Genomic DNA, 19,228 nt, shown 5'->3' on the forward strand with positions numbered 1-19,228 from the left:
TGAATTTGTTTTGACCATAGTTCCCATCAAAACTGACTGAGCTTCAGCAAAACTTGCAAAACTTCCATTTGGTAGATGTTCAAAGTAGGAAAAGACTCGCAGCTGTATCTAGTGGTGGTCCTACAAAGAACTGACTAAAACATTTCAAAAAGCATGCACCATTTCACTTCTTGAGAATTAAGCACAACTTTGTATTGGTCTGCCATAAAAAAAAAATCCCAAAATTCGAGTACGGGGCTTTAATGTGGACAACAGGTTAACAGAACGGGGCAGAAATGTACAAAATGCTGTACTTTATCTTTTTTTATTTTATTTATGCAGCTAGTGAAAAGTCTATCTGCAAAAGGAAAGGGGTTATGGGACAGTTTTCTACCATCTGTTCAAATAGTCAGCTGCTAATAATAGGGGCACATAAACTGTAATTACAAAGGCATGAATCACAAACAATATCCTGTGACTAAATAGCGTTGCTGTCTGGGTGGTAGAGCAGAGGAAAAAAACAAGCGGTGACCCTGGGGAGCAGTGGGTGATCTGCTAACAGGTGAGGAACGAGCTTTCAGCACACCACAGATTGAGTTTCTGGAAGAAAAAAAAAAAAAAAGCCTGCAAAACAGCGTCACTGCATTCTTCACTCTTAATGTTTCAAGTTCAAAGTGAGAGGGTGTTTCCAAGTCGATAATTGTAGTTTCAGCAGTGAAGTAGTTGCTGGTATTTAGCCAAAACAGGATGTCCAGCAGCTCATTTCACAACTAGACGACGTTTTCATGAACTCAGTTTTAGGCTTAATTAAATACATGAGATTTTTCACATATTTACTCCAAATTTGGCAATCTGTCCACCAATACGGCGGTGCTGCGGGCTTACAGAGATCCGATACCTTTTGCCTCTCCTCCCTGAGCCCCAGAGGCCTGTGGTTAAAACAGCAAACTCCATGCGCTGGAACATGCTCAAGAAGGCGGAGGAACTAGAAAATCCTCAACCAGCAGCTTTCCAAAAATACGAATGAGTGACTGCTCCCCTGGAAGACATTCAGCCTCCGTGTCACAGTAAATGTGTGCGGCTGTCTTAACTTGAAGTGGCGCCCCGTTTGAGGAGGAATCCCTCGCTCCTCTCCGCACATGCACAGCCATCAGCGGGTTAATTAGCTGTGAAAGCCGCTCACTTGAAACCTTAAATCACTCGTTCAGCCTTCTTGTCATGAGCCACTGGCTTAACCACGTCGACGAAGGCTTCGCCTTGTTTACCCAATGCGGGAGATGCCCGTGTGCTCGTTGGGGGTGGGGGGAAGAGGGGGCTGATTTACGGGGATAGGTGCTGCAGGAGGGGCGTCGAATTTTTACACGTGGTAAGTCTGAGACTGTATGCAGGAATAAAACCGGGAGGGATTGCAATAAATGTCCTCTCTGTCTCATATCACCATGACTGCAGACTGATGTTCATTGTGCTCTTGGTAACATAATCTGTTGATTCAAACTGTTTGAATAAGAACAGGTGGATTTCATGTGAAAGCTTTAGGTATTTTGGAGATGAATCAATCTCACCCACTCCACCAACATCCTACTGGAGCACTCAAGCACCCGGGGTCTCTTTGTCTGACATAAATGGTATCTCTGGAGCTGTTCTCTCCGCTGCAGGGCACGATGGCACCAAATTCCCGGCATTCCAAAGGAAATTTGGAACGGACTTCTTGGGTGATATCTGTTTGCCAGGCAGCCAGGACCCAAGCTGTGATCTTTCACACCGTTCAGATGCTCTATTATTCCTGCCTCCGTAGGGCGTCTATGATATCCAAACGTGTTTGCTCTGGAAGAGCTTGCACCGTTCGCCGATCTTCCCTCATTAGTCAAAAGCAGCCGCGACTGGACTCAGATTCTCTTTTGTACAGCAACAACGAGAAAAAAAAAAAAAAAAAAAACACCAGAGAGGTTGCGCTCATGTCGGCTCGATTCTCCTTTTAACAGGTTGGACATCTCAGAGACTGGTTCATTTTGTTCTCACTGCAGGGGTATCGAGCGGTAATGGCACCCTGGGGAGGACTGGACTAATATGTGAGAGCTTTCAACAAGAGCGAATATCAGAGACGCATATTTGGATTCACTTATTTCAGGGGAGGTGGGGGGGAATCCATTCGTTTGGAAAGGATGAAAACCAAACTGCTCATTTTAAACGTCCCTTGGATGTGGTGTTTTCCCGTGCCGAAGTGCTGACAGCGTTGTGTTGTGTGGAAACAAAATGACCGAGCCCTGGTGCATCCCTCTCTGCCTCTGCCTGCCTTTGTAATCATCGCTTCCTTTCCTTAAAACATTATCACTGAATATGACATCCATAAATCACCTCCCTTGGAAATAATCTCATAAACTTCTTCTTCTTTTTTTTTTTTTTTTTTTTACAGTGCTCATCAGCATTCTTTGTTTAACATTTATGTTTATTGATAAATGAAGATAGGTTTAAATAATTCAAGCCAAACATTAGCTGTGAGCAGGGAGATTAATAATTGATGGGGTGTGTGAAGGGCTGGGCCACTCTGGGAATAGACAATATTAGCTTAATGCAGGCTGTGTGAACAGGGGAAGTGTAATGGACCCGCTGCCTTTAACTGATGATGCTTATTGTGGCTTGAAAGTTGTTGCAAAAGGAGGAAGAAAAAGGGGGTCCGAGTTGTACAGGGGAGGGACAGTGGGGGGGAGTGTGGTCACAGATTTGGCTCGCAGGAGCTGACAGTGCAAACTGCGGTTTTAATAGCAGGAGGTTTACACATTCTACCGGGAGGCCCTAATGGCCTGGCGTGTTCTTAGAGTAAAGGGAGAAAAATGGTCTGGTGCTATTAAAATGAAACCTGAGAAGGTCTTTGCTCTTGGTTAGGTGTTTTCTTTTTTCCCCTGGTCAAAATCTGTCTCTCCATCACTCATTCTGATCCCCTCCTGTCCGTTTCCTGTCCAGGGTCTCTTTTAGGTTTTCTCACCCACCCTCAGCGTAGCAGGATGCCATGACTCTGCGTGCAGCAGGCGGGCCAGTTTCACAAAGGCTGGGAGACCAGGTGACGTATGGGACAGTGTGAACCTGGGCAAAAGAAAAGCCTCTGTGAATAACCTTAGTATTGCATTAAACAGCATACACTGCCATGTAAAAGTGTCCATAACCCGTAAACCTATTCATGTTTTGTCATGTGTTTGGTTGGGATCTTACCTGATAAACGAGCACAAAGTGGAACATATGGTGAGCTGAGAAGAAAAAATATGTTCAAAATATTTCATGGATAAAAATGTGAACATTTTCTGCAAATAATTTCCATTCAGCTCCCGTGGGTCAGTACTGCTCAGTTACACCCTAAAGTTTTTTTGTTTGTTTTTGGTATCGCTCTACCAGCTTTAGTTCTGGAATTCATCTCAGTTAGACTTGATGGAGAACAACAATCAATGTCATATTTATTTTTTATAATTCCCAAATGGTTGCAGTTCTATCCAGTTGGGATGAACTGGGCCAATTTCCACCTTGTTCACATCTTATGCAGCTTATATCATTTTGTGGCTTTGATGATGCCCTTGACCCTGCTGAGGAAAAGCGTCAGGACAAGATGCTGCTCCTGTGTTTCATTTTGGTATTGATGTGCTCAGAGCCTTTCACCAAAGTCCAATTTTAGGCAAGAAGTCTAGTTTTGGTCTGAACTTCTTCCACATATTTTGCGTTGTCTTGACACAGTTCTCTTTCAGAAGAGCCTTTAACTCTTGCCAAATTCTCATCCCTGCCAAATTGATGAAGCGCACTGCATCCTGTTAACAGATCTCCCACCTGAGCTGTAGATTGCTGGAGCTCCTCCGGAGTCACCATGTGCTTCTAATTAATGCCTTCCTTGACATTTTCGTTTGATGGACAGTGTAGTGCTAGGTGCCATCTTGAATATTTGAATATTGTTTTGTAACCTTCAAACTTTTCCACTTATCTTTCTAAATTTTCATTGGTCGTGCTGTTTGCTTACGAATGTTCTCCAACAAACCTTCAGTGCCTTCATTGAGCAGCTGTGTGTATGCTGAGTTCACCTTACAGGTGAAATTGTTAAATCAGTGACTTCTGAAGGAAGTCCGTGTCACCGGATTTCATTTAGGGATATCAGAGGAAGAAGACTGAAGAGAAGCACTGCTACACTTTTCAGACTTTATTTAAAAAAAAAAGAAATAATTTATGAATTGTTTGTGTTTCTTTGTGTTGGTTTACCACCTCAAATACCAGCAAAAATATATTACAGTCCATTGTCTTAATTCTGCAGAGTGTGAAAAAGTTCAATAGGCATCAATACGTATGCTGGGTATGCATGTGGGCATGCTTTCGGGCCCTTTGAAGGTGCACAATCATCCACAAGCAGCACAGACATATTAGTGAGAAATCATCACTTCTTGCAGAGAGGAGAAGAAAGCAGGAATTTCAGATATTAACCACATGCTTATAGTGAAAGCAGCTCAGTGCCTGCAGGTCAGCCTGCAACAAAAAGGGCCTCATTTACTCTCCAAGGGATACTATTCTTGTTGTGTCAGGCTAGTGAAAAAAGATGCAAAGGGATAATGTTTATCAAAGGCAAAGGAGGACCCCTTCATTCCATATTGCTATCACAGCAACATATTAGCATGTAAACAAAAGAAGCAGAATCCCCTGCAGCGTGGCAGCGTTTCATGTGGTCACTTGCTGCCTTTATTTATTTCTCAATCCAACACATTTTATGCTGACTGGTAAAATTCTGCGCACATCTCCGCACCCTTTACCCCTGCGTTGAAAAGGGTTGGGGAGGAAAAAAAAAACAAAACAAAAAAAACCCTATGCTCTCGTGTCTTGAGCGCAAAAAGTGTTGAAGTTGCTTCTTCTTCTCTTTTTCTTCTCTCCATTCTTTTGTTTGACTTTATCACAGAGATGACAGCTGCCATCACTCCTCAGCAGGTCTTAGATCTGCATTTCAAGGTTTGAAGGTTTATGGGTTCACCAGCTTCTGTTGGGCAGCTTGTCTGAAATCAACGCCTGTGAAAGTATTTTATTTTTTTTTTACCCTAAACACAAAGTCCATGGAAAAATGTTGAGGGAAATTCATAAACTGAAGTTAATAAGTGCAACATAAATGGCATAGGTTCTGATTTCAGTTCTTTAAAAAATAATAATAATAATAATAATATTTCCTGAAAAGGTTGCAATAGTCATAAAAAATAGCAGAGAAAAAAAATACAACTTAGGCTGACAAAATGTTTTATCAGTAACCATGCCCTATTTTTTCTAAAACAATGATAAAACTCTATAAAGTGCATGTTTAGTCCATAGAAATAAAGTGTATTTTCATAATTTTATGACTTATTGAAGGAATAAATGCAAATATTTATCATCTGTAAGGAAACCTCTAAATCCTGCAGTTCACATGTTTACATTGGGCTTTTTTTTTTTTTTTTGTTCCAGGTAAAGTATGTTTGGCTTTGGCTCCATGCATTGCATTGGAGGACTATCTTTTTTTTTTTTTTTTTGCTTTTCTCCATTCTCCTGCACAGAGATAATAATTTCCTTTTTACCCTCAGTTGTGATGTAACTCTTTGATCAGTTTGTTTGTAACATTTGTAAGTGTAGTTTCAGTTAATCATGTGAGGACGAAACTTACAGAAGAGTGCTACAGCTGCTCTCTGCACAGCTCTCCATCACACACACACACACACACACAAAAAAAACTGCCTGATTGCAGAGAGCATAACTTCTAGTGTCAACCTCCAAAGGGAAAAGGAGTGAAAATATTCAGAAAATGAATTAAATAAAATGTGAATCAGGTAAGATGCCTATCTGCTCTTTAGATCATAGCTACCGACACACAAATATAGAGCTAGCTGAACAAATCAGCAATCAGCAAAGCAATTTTTTTCCACTAACAAAAAGCTAAATTAGCTCATGGTCAGTTTCTAATAAAATGGGCAATATATAGACTTGTGCACAGGGTTTGCTTATAGTTCATAATAGCCTAATAACATACCAACGCAAAGTTAAAACAGCAGTTAAAACTGGCACCTCTTTCGTTAAAAGGGGGAATCAGGTGCAGCAGTTGCAGTCCTGTCAGACTGACTTGTTTGCTTTTGACCCTGGCCGCTCTCCCCTGATGCCGTCACTGTCAGAATTGAATTGCCCTTTAAGATGAGCGTTTGACTCGTCAGCTGGTGACCTGCCGCGCCACTACCGCATGGCTGGAGAACATGCAAAGACTAACCCCACAATTTCCCAGATATGGATTTGACAGCCCATTGAAAAGGATCAATAGTAGTCTGTCAGGAAGCAGCACCCGCTCTCCCTCATTTAGAGATAAAGGTGAGTTTGAGTTTGATGAGTTGAAGCACATAGATGACACAAGTGATATATATATATATATATATATATATATATATATATATATATACTTTACACTTTACACTTTACACAAATATAACACTATATTTGTGTAAAGTTTGTTACGCTGGAAAAAAAACGAAAACAGAGTTTTTTTGTTTTGTTTTTTACAGAGATGTTACCAGTGTCTTTAGATTGGTGTGTGACCTCTGGGCACGAGGAGGACTCTGCATATGTAACCAGGCTAATTTAGACAATGCTCTGAGCGAGCTTTACCCCGTAATTCACAAGCCTCTGAATTACTGGGTAAAGCTTGTTTGAACCCCTCTTCTCCCCGTCAGACAGCAGTAGGTCTGCACGACGTAGGCACCCCAGCTCATGTGGATAGCTGGAGGCCAAGTCAGACACAGATAATAGACCAAAGGTACAAAGGCACACACACACACACACACACACCCCGGCAAATGTATGAGAGGGAAGTGCAGGGTCGTTATGGTAGCCTGGGTTGGCCCCAGCCCCAACACTTTCTCTGATGTGTGTGTAAAAGGGTGACATGTCATTGTCCTCATGCCCAGCCTAAAGCAAAGCTCCTTTGTTATTGTCTCTGACTGCATGAACCTTTCTTGTCTGGACCTCAGAACAGAGGACGGGGCAATTATACAAAAAACAAAAAAAAAAAAAACAAAAAAAAAAAAACACAGTGCCTTAAAAATACTTTTTCTTTTTTTTTTGTCCTCGGTTCTCAGTTTCTCATTCGAAGATGTCCTAAAAATACGCTGAACTAACTCGGAGGAACCGGTACGCCGATGGATGTTACGGTACATTTATTATTACTCAAAAGAGCGCACTCTATTCAAAGCAATAAAAATTAAAACAAATACTCCAAGGTGACTGTTAAACAAAATCTTCTCGCAAACAAGCAAACATCAAAAGCTGTTGTTTTTTTTTTTTCTTTTTCCTCCCTCAGCTGTAAGTATTTCAAAAATATACAAAACAAAAAAAGGAAGAAAAACTCTCAAAACTCAATTGTCAGATCACTTTGGTGAGCTTTCAAAACAAACTTTGCTGCCGCCAAACTCTCTGAAACATTACCAGGCTTCCTCTGTTCCTCTGTGAGCGTGATGACGGGCCGCTCTCCCTCTTCACAGCCTTAATGGTGTCTGCGGAAGGCGCGCGGCATCGAGTTCCAGGCTGGCAGGGATGTGCTTAGAGCCGCACACTTGTCACAGCGCGTGATATGAGAGCTCCTCTGAACTACAGCCGTGAATAATTTCTCCGAGATCCAAAAGTCTCTCTTTCTCCCTCTCTCTTTTTTTTTCTTTTTCTCTCCAATCTTTCTCTTTACAGAGCCAAGTCACTGTAACCATTTCAACACTCGCAAAGGAGAAAGCAAAGAGATGGAATACAGTAGTAGTCTCTCTTTGTTTAACTCCAGAAAGTTTGCAAAACTGCGCTTTAGAACTTGACGTTAAAAGAAAGAGCATATATGAGCAGTGAGCCAGACGGGATGTCAAGGCGGCGGGCTGTGAAAGGAACTCTGGGAAAGAGTTAGCTTATCTAATTGTAAGCCAGCACAAAAGTGTGTGGACACTCATCATGCACTTGTCAAAACATGGCTGCCTGTGATTCTGCTCTGCCGCGGTTCTGTTTGCATCCAGACGGTCCTTTTGTGAGACCAGTTTGAGGGTACAATTGTAGCAATTACTCTCAGAAAGGTGCTGTGCAGCTGGAGAAACAACAGCATGAAAAGATTTATCCCAAGCACCCCTTACAATTATTGCATCATCGTTGGGCTTTATTTTTATTTCTTTGTGCGTCATCCCCGAAAAAGAAGATTTGTAGATATTCACTTTTTCCACTGCGGTTTTAACGGTGAAAGCTGAAACTTTTCTTTTGTCTGCTCATTTGCTTAGCTGTATCACTTAGTGTGAGGTATTTCATGAGGAGGAAGAAACTTGTCAAAGTCAAGCAGCGCGCACGTATGCTGAGAAAATGGATTATAATTACAGTTTGCAAAATTTGGACTCTTAAGTGAACTTCCGTAAAGGAAATAGCAAACCCCAGACTCGGTGTGCTTTTGCACCAGTCCTGTTTAGTCCGCTTTAATTGAATTCCAGTCTGTTTGCCTAAAAAATTCAGTTCGTTTGGAGAGGTGAGAATGTCCGTCCGACCGACCGTCCGTCCGTTGTCCTCCTCTGATCTGGTGTTGGGTTGCTGGGACAGCAGCCTGCGTAAGGAAGACCCAGACTTCTTTTATTTTTTACAGAAAATGTGTAAGAGTCAGTGTTTAAATTAAGTCAGCTGTTTACTGGACTAATGGCAACAATTTACACATAACAGAAGAGTACTATTCTGCACAAGTTAAAAGAAATGTGTTACATTTTTAGTCGGTGGCCACAGACACGTGTTTTTAAAGATCGTTTTACATAAAACATATGGGCACGCTGGTGGAAAACTAAGGTAAAACACAAAATATTTATAATTAAAATCGGCTTAATTGTAACGGTGTTTATTGCATATAAATTTATTTATAGAATGATACTGGGACTCTGACAAGCTGGTCTTTGCTGGTAAAGCGGGCCTGACCTTTGGTTGGTTCGCTAGCCTGCAGTCTGTTGCTTAACAGATGTCACTCAAGCCTCTTAGCATGCCAACTTCCTGTACTTTAAAAAAAAAAAACAGATGTCACATTCTTTACATTACTACTACTAAGAGAAATAAATAATTTAGGAATTTGGAATGGAAGTAGAATGGGATTACATAGAACTGAGGGGATGCTTATATGGTAAAAGATGATGAAGCTAAAAAGGCAAAAGAGTTTCAACCCCTTGTGCATCAAATGCAAAATCAGTTTGGCTTGTACTCGCCGTTCAGCTATGTTACACTACAAATGTTACTTCCATCAAAGCCCTTTGCTGGAGGCTTGACCCTCTCGGCTGCAGGACAGAAACAGACAGATAGAAACAAGCACCAGATTTAATGTCAACATGAATTTCACAATTGCTCGAGGAAGCATGAGAAAGTCGTCCTCTTGCAGATGTTTGCTTCCTCCACGAAATCATTAACATCTTTCTCTCCAAATGAAAACACCCTGCGCAATGTCGAAAACGCAACTAACCAGTCGTTTTGAACTTTCACAAGTGAAAGAGCGTTTGAATGACATGTTCTTTTGGGTTCACGGGAACATTCTCGCTAACCAGGTGTCACCAGTTGAGGGAAGAGGCCAAAGTTGAAGGAAGGAAGAGGCCATTTTGTTTTTCATCATGTACCCAAAACTGCTGATGGATGCACTTCCTGAGTCTTTTGCGTCCACACACATGCCAGAACAAATGGTGCGACCGTATGCTAATGCTTTTGCTCGTGGCCAAGTATTATGTGCTCAACAGAGCAAAAGATTAGAAAACAACCTCAGATCACTTCTGTTTGGAAGGGTGGGGAAAAAAAAAAAGATTTGTTTGACAGCATTTTGCACTTCTCCTTGAACGCCACAAGGCATCTGTGGCAAGTAATGACTAATCCCTCACTGGTTTCTGTGGCTTCGAGCATTAAAACTTGATGCTTCTCCTCACTTCACTGTAAACGCCTGAGAACCTCTTAATGTACGAGCCTACAAACGTCTTGCCGGGTTGGATTGACCTTAATGGGTTTGGTCCAATGACAGATATCCTGCTCTCACAAATTGATTTGATCTCAGAGGACGTGGAATGAGGGATAATTTTAACAATTGAGGCATCGATGGAACACAAACCACAAGCGAGGGGATGGAGAAAGTCAATCCCCGCTGAATCTGACGCTGAATAAATTAAGAGGATGCTGCCAGCTGTTGGTACAAACGAGTTTTAATTTTACTTTATAACTCAGAAGATCTGCTCATCAAATAAGAGTGTTTACCTGAGGCTGTAAGCAGTTTACATTCTTTTCTACCTGAGGCTGTAAGCAGTTTACATTTTTTCCTACCATAGTAGAAATTATTGTCATCACATGTGGGGATAAACACATGTTAAAGTCATCACTGGTAAGTTTGTATTATCCATCACCATGTCTATTTTTAAATCAGTCATTCGGCCCAGTAGACCCTGATTGCTCCGAGATTCGGCATCGAACAAAGTGATCAGATTACATTTAATGCATTTTTTTTTTTGGTATCCAAAGGCTTCTGCCATAAATTAAAACCATCTGAAAGCGTCTGGAGTGCATTTCATTTTGCTTTGATTCATGTGCTGTAACATAAGCCCTCTCTGACTCGCTGTGTGTCATAGGACGGCGAACGAGAGAGAGAGAGAGAGAGAGAGAGAGAGAGAGAGAGAGAGCCGAGTGCGTCAGGAGACTAAAACCTAACCATGAGGCTGAAGTCAGGATGTAGGCATCAGATAATACAGCAGAGATAGAAGAGTAAGAAGTGTCAACAAAACCCTGGCACAAGACAACGCCTGCTCATAAAATCTCCTCTCACTGTTGTCTGTCTGATAAAAGGTGTTGCCGTACATGTTAACAACAGCTGACTGAAATTACCTATTATTTTAGAACTTGAGTCAGTTTGTCTCTAATGTTTCTTTTGGCAGATGACACAGACGCTGTGTAAAGTATGGAACATGCTGTAACAAAAAAAACTGAAAATATATAATTGTCAAGGCATATATATATATATATATATATATATATATATATATATATATATATATATATATTTTTTTTTTTTCATGCAACAAGCTGTGCAAACTACTTAACTCATGTTATGCAAGCCTGAGACTGAAAATTACGACGTGTAAAACGCTTGCCCTCTATCAGTACTGCATGCTGGGTTAACACCTTTGTGTCCTTGTGCGTCTGGCCGTTGTAGTGATAGATTGGTCGTCGCTTGCATGTTGGGAGCAGCCCTCAACGAGACGCCTGCCGGACAGCTGTGCTGGCACGCAAAGAGATGCTTGCTGCCAAGTTGCAGAGCCTTTTTACCCCTGCTGCTCTCTGAGGTTGGTGCTTACCTTCAGTCTCCCCCCCCCCTCCCCCCCGTCGCGCTGCAGTGACAAAACAGGCATTAACAGCTCACTTTGCACTGGCGCGGAGGTCCCAGTTCCCGCTTAGGATTGTTATCTGTAAGTGAGTGGCAGGCCAGAGGAGCACACAAGGTCATATTTGTTGTTCAGCTTGATTTATTAGACTACCAGGATTATCATCGGAGTCAAAAACTTTCACTGCAAGTTCCTTCACCGGTTGGAGCTGGTTTGCTTTTATGTGTTTCCAAGAAGAGAAACATCACAGCATAGCAACTTAAATGGGTTGCATTATACACGTCTTTATCACCTGTATGGTACAGACAGTTAAAAAAATCTATTACGTAAAGCTTTTTATTTCTTTAAAACTTAATTTTAAGAAACAATTGTTTTTAACAAAATCACTATTGGTGCAGATACTGGTAAACTGCTATACAGTTAAACCCTCTTTTACATTTAGGACACCAATTAGCCTTCATCTGCAGCATTCAGGAAGTTTAAATCTGGGTTTTTAGGGGACTTTCACTTCAGAGCTACTTGGTCTGCTTCAATTGGAAACTAATTTGTCTCTTCTGACAATCTTTGTGTTATTGGGCAGGTATGAAACTTCATCTGAAAGGTGATGCTGAGGAAAACTGGAGAAAGGGAACCCTGGTCTGAGTTGTTTACAGCAGGAAAAATTAACCAAAACATATGAAGGAAGTGGCATAAGTGTATGATTTATGAACATAGATGAGATCTGAAAACACTTAAATTCTTTCATTGCCATGTTTTTCGTCTGTGTACCAAACATGTCACAGTCTCTTGCACTCTCATTCATCTTAAGCATACGGACAAAAAAATGCAGGATGGCTCACTGCCTGACCTGTTGAGCATACTCGGTGGCTACCTAGCATCCCAAATAAAGCAACTTTTGAAACTGTGATGTTCAGTCATTCCAAAGAGCAGCTGAAAGATGAATCAAACCATAGGTAAGAGTGATATTGTCCAGCACTTCCACCCTTAGTCTCTTTTGGTCAAAGCACAAGTTTCTAGTTGAAGTTCCAGCAGAGTTTAGCATGTACATATGTTTTCGTTTGTCGTGGTAGGTAAAAGAAAAATAGAAAAAGTGTTTTTTTGTGGATAGACGAATAGACAAATGCACAGATGTTTTTTTTTTTCATAAAATCAAAAATTATTGCGGGATTATGCTACAGCAATAAACATTTTATTTACACATCGTATATAAATATGGTTGGGGCGGTATACATGAGAAAAATGCAGAATTGTGTATGATTAACATTTGCTGCAACGTCGGACTCCATTAATAAGTGATGATGACGAATCAATAGTTGTCATGTGCAGAATAAAATATTAACTAGTCTGGAAACTGACCTGAAGAGATTACTTTTCCTCCTGCAGTGGAGGCTTCATGTGGTTGTGGGTAATAAACACCTACAGTGGTCCAACAGTTAGCTGGGGAAATATCACGTGTACCAAAGGAGATGGAAGACACCCAGTTAACCTCTGTTATAACTAGATCAAACTGCTGTCTTGTATGTTATGTCAGTCAATTAGAGGCAAAAAGGTGCTTCAGTGACCAGTAATAGAAACCCTGGGAAGTTTGGATCCTGCACTTGTAATCTTGAACTGACCCCAGACTTCAAAACATTTATCAGAATTATAACATGGTTTTGCGCAAACATCTGTCCGTGTCGTCTTCTGGTTTCACTTGAACGCAGATACTTTGATCACTCCGAGCTACCTCAGAGATCGAATGAAAAAAGCCTGTGTCCGTGTCGTGTTGTATGAAAATTTGGGAAGAAGGGAGCAGATGATGTCATTAACCGGATTCTCCATACATTGTTCTCATTTTCTCTGCAGTTACCCAACCAGCCAATTCCTCCGCCTCCTCCTCCTCTCTCCACCTTTTGTGAATGGATTCCCAGTGGAAGCATCGACATGGATTTCACAAACAATTTATTCCAAATTACAGGAAAATTGGCCACAGATCTTAGAGAGAAGAGCGGGGGGGGGTGAAAAGAAATAAAAAAAGAGTACAGCGGGGTTAAGAAGATCCACAGGGTATTTATTCACCAAAGCTCTCATCGTTGTTCCACAGAGTTCTCCTCTTTCAAAATAACTCCATACAGCCCCCCGCCCCGAAAAACCCTCTCAACAGCCCCCTCCTTTCATTCGCTGTTTCAAATGTATTAATGGGCCGGAACCTTCCTGGATGATCTTGGCCCTCTCCCTAATGAAAACGCTCTGCGCCTGGATCCCAGAGCAGTAATCAGGCTCTGGCCTCCAGAGCACTGGGGCACGCAGCACACAGAGAAGGAAGAGCCCCAGCGTGACCCCACGCTGCGTCCTTTGGTCACCCCGTGTTGCCCTTCACCCTCTTTGGCCCGGGTCTCTTCTCCTCTAAAGCCCCACATGCCAAAGGCCACAAGCCTGGACCTAAACAGAGTGGAAAGCAAAATTTAGCGGCTTGATGGACTGGAAACACTACACTGTTTACAGTATGTCAATGGTGTGTAACATTCTGCATCATTCAATTTGGAAAGGAAGTCAAGCAACGAATGCCAAAAAGTTGTGGAAGATGATGCGCATTAAACTTGGCGTACGTAAATAATCAGTCACATAATCTATCAAAAACTGTTTCTAAAGGATATATTCTTTACCCAGTTAAGTTGTATTCACCTTTGTAAGAAGCAAAGAGCCTCTGTATATTTCTCAGATTGATATTTACATTATTATTAATATTTAGCATAAACAAAATTAATTAAATGTAATAAAATACTTTATTCTATTTATTATTAACACTAAGCTATATTTCCTAGTTAATATCCATTTAAATTTAGTTAAGGAAACATATGAATAATTTTACAATAAAGTTTTACAGATTTCTCCCAGAAGTTTAAACGTGCATTTCCACAGAGTGCAAATCTGAGCTTATTGGAGAAGAACGGAGGAGGCAACTTAACTTCCCACACACACTGAACATGTTAGTTTCCAGAACCAGAAAACCGTCCTAACAGAGAACGCAACAACATGTAGATTTTTTTTTGGACATGTACGGACTTTTTAGACCATCTCTAAAGCTAATAGGATCAATTGAATCCATTATTATTATTATTATTATTATTATTATTATTATTTTACAAAAGAAGAGATAATCTGACACCTGCTAACAGAATTACAGCAACTCTATAAGCAAGACACTTCTGAAAACATTAAAGCCTCTGGAGAGTTTAGCCAATATAAAAAGTCCAGAAATGAATGCAGTTCTTCTGGATGAAAGGTGTGCTTTGTTAGCTACAATGTTAATATCTTACATTTGATCTCCCCGTTAGGTATCTCAGACCATCAAATCACCCCTTAGTTACTGTAAACACAGGCAACCCACTTATTGTACACAGTGAAACGAAAGCCTTCCATTTCGCCGGAGGTGTCATCTTTAACGGCGCAAGCAGAAACCGCGCACTCGGCTCTCTCTTTGTGTGTAACCTGTCAGTAGCCAGTAAGCTTTTGTTTGGTGTGTCCTGACAGGTCTCCCTTAGTCTCAGCACTCCGTCCCTCAAGGCCCCCGAGCCTTCTTCCACCTTGAGGTAAGACCGGCCAGATGTGGCAACCCCGGGCAGCTTCTTACAGCTGCATGTGCAGCAAGGTACTAAAAGACGGGGGGAAATCATCGGGACGTGCATCATCTGTTTTAGCTTGTCTGTCTTCTCTGTCAGAGCGGCTGAGTGCTGTTTTCATTCCTCTTGGGTAATTTCTCTTACAGTTTCGCAAAACTGTCAGCACACCAAAAGCGCTGATCTCCACCTGGCAGCCCCATTGCCCATCACCCTTAATGACAACCAGACACCCTCTAAGACAGGGGGACGAAGGTGTTAACTACCCCACAGAGCTGTGTTTAGCACACATTTACCTCGCCATGTTTTCCACCTAGAAAGAAAAGGGGCAGATTTTCAAGAATGTTTCGAGGTAACTGGAAATCATCCTGTAAGATTTTGCCACTGGATTAGTCAGATTTCATATTCAGACACACCCGTTGTGCCAACAATTATGTTATTGTGTTAATGTCTTAACATAATACCTATGTTAAGACATAGATGCTATAAATTGGTGCCCCTAAAATCACACTGATATTAATGGGACAGAAGGATTTTTTTTTACATTTTTACATTGTGATTTTCAATTGATCAGAATTTTTTTTGGACCATATAGTTAGCAATCTGTGGGATTCTATTTCCCTAGAATGCAAATGTGACATGACACATAGGATTTATAGTTATTTTATAGCTATTAGAGAGCATAGACTGCAGAAGCACCCATCACCATCTTGCCACCATGATCAGAATGGTAAGGAAAGTACAAGAAATCTTTAGAGTAGCACCTTCAGATCACCATGCCTCCATGACAACCAGTCATGGTTAGGTCATACTTCAAGCCTATTGGTCAGACACCCAGGAAATCGGTTGTGCATTAAGAACAATCATTTCAGAACAGGGTCTTTTCTATCATTAAATAGATCTTCTCAAATTAGAAGCTGGATCTTTTTTTTTTTTTTTTTTTGAGTGAGATTGTGCCACTATAATGAATAAAGAAATAAAACCAACAAATTTGTCTATCAGTGCAGGTGAAAAAAAAAAAAGACATTGCTCACTTCAGACATTTAATAACACAATAAAAGGAACAATGTCACTCAAAGTCAGCAACACAAGATCAAAATCTGAGGCCCATTTTCGCAAATTATGAAAAATGCGGCTCTCAGCCCAGTTTATGTGAGACACGTTTATGTGTGAGCACTTCTTCAGGGCAATTTATTTGAGGATAAAAGAGGAGCCAGCCTTCATATGTGTTAGTGAAGCATGTGACAACTACACTATGGTCTGCGTTTGTTTTTCGTGGGCCCTCCCATTCTGTCTCCCTGACCTTGAGGGAACAAGGACCACTGGGCAATTGTCTGGTGTCTAGAATAGTTAAGTCAGTCATTTTGCCATTCTGCAACAAACTACAGCCCCTTTAACTACTGAAGAAATTGCAGAGACATTATAATGAAAGAAAATTTGTCAAAAGTGAGGAACACTGAGCTTTTTTATTTTGTTTAATGCCAGCTCTCAACGACAGTCATATAGACCATCTATGAATGTAGAAAGTCATTTTTCCTACGCACCTTCAGCCTTTCTCCTCCTGAAAACCCACTCTCAGTTCAGTTCAGCCCAAAGTTGTGAAGCAAACCCACTCAAAAGCAGCAGGAGATGAATCTGTTTAGGTCCTCTGAACAACATAAAACAAACCGGGCTTCCATTATTCAAGGGGCTCGCGCTGCTTGTTTACAGCGCAGTCGGCCTGGCCGCACCTGGACTCTGGGTAGCCTGACAGCTTGATGGGGCCTTTAATGGTGATTCACTGGCCAGATCTGTGTGGATAAAAATGGAATTCTGGGAGAGCAATCTAATAAGAAAATAAAGCACTGAATGGTTGGCATAGCTGTGGGATGGGCTTGTTGGGATGCTGTCCACTAGACAATGCTGGCTGCATATCAAGTACAAACTTTGATCTTGGGGGTTTATCACCTCAGCTGTGAGTTCCTTCAAACAGAGTGTTGCAGGGTCATAGTACTTTAGTTTTACATTTTAAAGCATGGGGCTTTAACTTTGATGTTCTGTAAATAGGAATCCAATCCTATAGTTGAAGTTCGGCCAGCAGCAGTTTCTGTGCTTCACACATTGAAATGTTGATGCAGATATTGATCTTAATAAAACAGCAAGTCGGAGACAAAGTTTTACAGATGGACGAACTCTAACTGATACGTTCTAGCCTCTAAGTGGTTTCAGCTGTTTCACTATACTACTTTTGCTCTTTCCTCCTCGGTGCAGCTCTGACATTTGCATGATCTCATCAATGGCATGAATCCCATCCTATACAGAACCCTCCGTTAATACTAGTCGTCCCTGTAGGATTACCGGGTTACTCTTCTGCAGAAGTAATTGGGTCGAGATGAGGACAACAAGAACACAAGCACACACGAGGACAATTAGGAGAGACCATTTAATCAAACAGTCATGTTTTTGGGCTGTGGAGAAGCATGCATGTGAACAATATGCAGGAGTACAACAAAGCAAATTCAAAAAAAAAAAAAAAACATTTGCAAAGAGGATTAGATACATGCATTTGCCCTTTCTGAGCCTTTTCAGGAATCCACCTGTGGAACTCCTCGGACATCCACAATGCTCCAACTTCCACATGAATTGTAAGGTATCCAGAGGTAAGCCTAGTATATGATGTTCAACACCAAGTACTCATTAAAGGCAAAGCACTAAGAGCTGCACAATTGTAGTAACATGAACTTATAAGCCCAAACTCACATGCGAAAGGGGCCCTAACGTGCAGTCTGCATCGATTTCCCTTGTCATATATCATTAATGAGGGTATTAAATCCATGTTTAGGAAGCAGAAGGCAGGCTTTGAGCAGGGTTTTTTTTAGCTTGCACAAAAGACCTTTAGCTGCAATCTCCCCGAAGGAAAGGCCATGACTCTCAGGCTCTTCTTTGGCTGAGGAGCACATTAATGGAGTGATGTCATGGTGGCTCGTATGACTGCTGCTGTCCAGGGACAGGGAGACAATTTAAGTTCTTTGAAGTGTCTGCTAACTGGTGAATTATGATTGACGAGACTTAATAAAAAATAAAGAAGTCTCACAATAAGTGCTACTTCTACCAAAGCAGCAAATTATCCTATTGTTATCACATAAAGTTATTTGTGGAAGCTGCAAAACTATGGTATGTTCCAAGAAACTACCTTGTAAACCAGCTGTATTGATCAGAGCAAAATCCCCCCCACCCCCTCCTCTCTCCCCTCCGTGCACCTCACCCCTGGGTTATCATCGCATCATTACCATCCGGAGTTTGCAGAGACGCTGCCGTATGATACGGCAAATGGACTTACTATTGATTTTGTCAGAGAAAGAGAGAATGGCAGATGGAGTGGAAGTCAAAAGAGAACATCTGGAAGGGGACAAGGGTGCGTGAAGGGCCTCAGATGATAGATGATACAGAAGGATTGTGCTGCAGATAATCCTTTTGAAGTCTGGGTTTGTGTCAGAAGAGTAGCAGAATTTCAGAGGGGGAAAAAAAAAAACATTCAGAGAATTCTGCTTCTATTGGTGAAAAATGTCTTTTACCATTACTTTAAACTTTATTACACATGATTGAAAATGACTAAATATGCTTGAGAAAAAGGCAAGGTCTGTATCATGTTAGAAAGTGGAAACTTTTCTCTGACTAATCCCATTATGAGAGGGGAGGCTGCTTTGCAGGAAAACTGAGGTTTTAACATGATGAGCAGCGTGAAGCTTGGAAAAAAAAATGGGGCAATCCTTCCTTTTGGGAAAGGGATATCCTGAGGCATGGCTATATAGACCTTAAGTGCTGACAAAGAAGATATTGTATTTTTCCAGTAATCCTTTTAAACACCACAGGGCAGAATCATACACTTCATTTCACAGTAATGCTGTTGAGTTTCATTGATGAAAGATTCTATTAATCATTTATTAAATGCCTAAAAGCTCATAGTCTCGTGCAAAAAAAAAAAAAAGTGTGCTTTTAGAAAGCCTGACTCTTAGAAAGAAGTAAAGCAATTTCTCCAGAATCAGAATCAAGCCATCCACAGAAAACCCCCCCCCCCAAAAAACTAACGTTTTTCTGTCTCGTTTCTTCCCACTGGCTTGGTTTGTTTTGTTATGCTTGATTAATCAAGAATGCAAGAAACTGTGTGTATTGTTTCCGCACCATGAGCAGTGTCTCAAATATTTGGTGTGCATTAAATACTTTAGCAGGCAATCAAAATCCTTTCAGCACTCCCCATTACTGTCAATGGGCTTAAGGGAAAATAATGTGCTGGGCATGCTGGTT

This window comes from Poecilia mexicana, unplaced genomic scaffold (genome assembly GCF_051168715.1).
Source record: "Poecilia mexicana isolate PSO_F unplaced genomic scaffold, ASM5116871v1 scaffold_22, whole genome shotgun sequence".
NCBI lineage: Eukaryota > Metazoa > Chordata > Actinopteri > Cyprinodontiformes > Poeciliidae > Poecilia > Poecilia mexicana.